Below are 3,019 nucleotides of genomic sequence, written 5' to 3'. Positions count from 1 at the left end.
TTATGCATTTATACTTCACCCTTAGCCGTACTCCATAGTTCCAAGACACAGGTTTCTAGAAAAGCTGTTAGATTATCATTCACAAAAGCTGCAAAGTCAGATTAGTTCCTTGCTCTGCAGCATTATTTTCCATACCGGGGCTGAATACGTTGAACACAGCCGACATATAAAGTTGGACAATTTGACATTTGTATTCTCCCAATCTCCTGAAACAGCTTGTTTTGAATAACAACAAAATGAAACGCGACCAACACCACTCCAAACTGAGGATGCTCCATTAACACCTTGGGGCCAAACCTTCTGTTCAATAAATAGATCGGACTATTAGAAATTGCCGCATGGAGGGAATCTGGGCAGAAAACACCCAACAACTATGGCGGTGAGCTCCTGTGAGCCGCAGAAACCCCAGAAAAACTGCATAAACACCATTAATGCCCTTTTTCCGAGGTTTCCGCGGCTCTGCCACCAAATTTAGGGCAGACAAGCGGGAGAACCTTGCGGAAGTTCACCCTCCCACGTGCCGGTATTTAACACACGTCTGCACTAGAGGGGGCTGGTCAGATGCTTCACCTAGAGTGGTCAGACCTCAAATCACGGCGCAATGGCACACACTTGGGGGGGGGAGAAAAAACAATCTCTGTTTCAGAATTTTCCATGCGCAAAACTGCAATTTGCAGCCGGAAGACCATTTGCAAAACTGCCTGCTTTTCAGATTTTTTTTTACCCTTTTAACTTCTCGGGGTGACGAGAGTTCCGTTCCGACTTCGCTGTGCATGCGTTTAAAGGCAGTGCACATATGCGAACGGTCCGTAACCATGGTGACAAGCTGGCTTGGTTAGACACATAAAGCGTGTGTCTCGGCTGCCAAAAAGATCACCAGCCGCCACTGATTACCACATCCCAGTGGAAAGCATTTTTACGCTTGTTAAAGTCTTGTTCTAGGCCAATCAAGGGGAACTCGTGCACTATTGGGTTGTCAAAAAGTATTTAACAGCAGATAATGCTGAGTGTCAAGCGGCTTAACAAGGAGGCAGATTTTTATATCAATATACAAGCAGAGGAGTTTTCATTCCCATTCCATGGGTGCATTGGCTTATGCCAGGTTTTTAGTGGTGACAGTAGATGGAGAGGAGTACACAAAATATAGGATTTGCACTAGGACCTGCCCCCTGGCAGCAGGTTTACTGCTTGTGTCAGCTTGACTCACACGGTAATGCTCTCCCCTCTAAGCTTAGAGGGTTGTGGATTCAAGCCCAACTACAGCTTCAATCTAGGTTGATATTTGAGTGCGGTGCTGCATTTTTGGAGATGCCTTTCAGATCACATGTTAAACTGGCCCTATCTGCCAGTAAAATATTTGATGCACTGTTTGAAGGAATATATGGTGTTTACTTGGTGTCCTTCCTATTCCCGTATTCCTTCCTCAGGCACCACACAAGAAAAACATGCTCATTCATCTCATTTGCCTTTTGTGGGGTATTGCTGCGTACAGATTGCTGCATTTACCTGCATAACAGCACTTCAAAAGTGATTCATTTGCTGTGAAGCACTTTGGGACATCTTGAAGATGTGAAAAGTGCTATATGCATGTGCTTTCTATTATTCCAGCAAAGTGTAAAAGACATGCAACCAAAGCTGAAAATAATGCACATCAATGCAGGCGGCCATGGCTGTGTGCATGATGCTTTCATTTTGAGGCAATCAAACATGTCATAGCTTTGAAGTCGAAGGCAGGAAGGATAACTGGCTGCCTGGAAGTATAGGCGACTCTGACTGATGACGCCACTGCACATTCTCCCATACCCCAGCAAGGTGCAAGCTGGTGCCCCTAGTAAGCAGACATTTAGGGTGAGAAAGAAAGAAGAAAAAGAAGAGAAAGACTTGCATTTATATAGCGCCTTTCACGACCACCGGACGTCCCAAAGCGCTATACTTTTTTAAGTGTAGTCACTGCTGTACTGTAGGAAACATGGTAGCCAATTTATGCACAACAAGCTTCTACAAACAGCAATGTGATAATTACCTGATAATTGGTTTTAGTGATAAATATTGGCCAGGACACCAGGGAGAACTCTCCTGCTCTTCGAAATAGTGCCATCGGATCTTTTATGCCCACCTGAGAGAGCAGACAGGGCCTCGGTTTAACATCTCTTCCGAAAGACGGCACCTCTGACAGTGCCACAGTACCTCAGCACTGCACTGGAGTGTCAGCCTAGATTTTTGTGCTCAAGCCTCTGGAGTGGGACTTAAATCTTCAACCTTCTCACTCAGAGACAAGGGTGCTACCCACTGAGCCACGGCTGACGGGGCTTAGAAGAAAAAAGAAGAACATTTATATAGCGTCGATCATGACCTCAGGCTATCCCAAAGCGCTTCACAGCCAAGGAAATGGTTTTGAAGTGTAGTCACTTTTGTAATGTGGGAAACGCGGCAGCCAATTTGCGCACAGCAAGCTCCCACAAATAATGATGAGATAATGATCATGTAATCTGTTTTTAGAGGTGTTGATTGAGGGATGGATTTTGGCAGAACATTGCGTTAGATATGTTGCTGCTCCCAAAATTGATTTAATTTTTATTTAGTTATAGCTTTAGATCTCTGAGCCATTTTCACAGATAGGCTTAAAGTATTTCTGCTGTAAATCTCTATATCTGAATTAGTAACATAGATCAGTCTGTTGATAAAACTGTTTGAGAGATCTCGGTCACCTGTGTATACAATTTTGAACTCATGAAGCTTTAAAATTGACATTCATACCGACAGCAATGGGACTATTTTGGGAAGAAATAAGGAAGATGTCGGGGTTTAACTGGTTACACACCAAGTAAATTTGATATTGGTTTACTGTTATTAAATACAGCTTTTGAAGTGCCTCCGAAAGAAGGGAGATTACAGGCAGTTGACTAAATATGGACTTTCTTTCTCACTATGCTCTTCTAGAAGGTTCTGAAGACGTTCTGCATCTTCTTTATATGCGCTGATGGTAGCTTGATTCTGTACACACCTTTTTAATGTGCTA

General features: G+C 43.6%; 1 protein-coding gene across 3 annotated transcripts in view; it reads left to right on the top strand.

Annotated features, from left to right (window-relative positions):
- Positions 1-3,019, top strand: part of cdk2 (cyclin dependent kinase 2) — a 93,354-nt gene that overhangs the window by 38,946 nt on the left and 51,389 nt on the right. The window lies entirely within an intron of this gene.

Source organism: Pristiophorus japonicus, chromosome X (genome assembly GCF_044704955.1).
Source record: "Pristiophorus japonicus isolate sPriJap1 chromosome X, sPriJap1.hap1, whole genome shotgun sequence".
Lineage (NCBI taxonomy): Eukaryota > Metazoa > Chordata > Chondrichthyes > Pristiophoridae > Pristiophorus > Pristiophorus japonicus.
The sequence above is the reverse complement of the archived record's forward strand: the minus strand, read 5'-3'. Positions and strand labels throughout refer to the sequence as shown.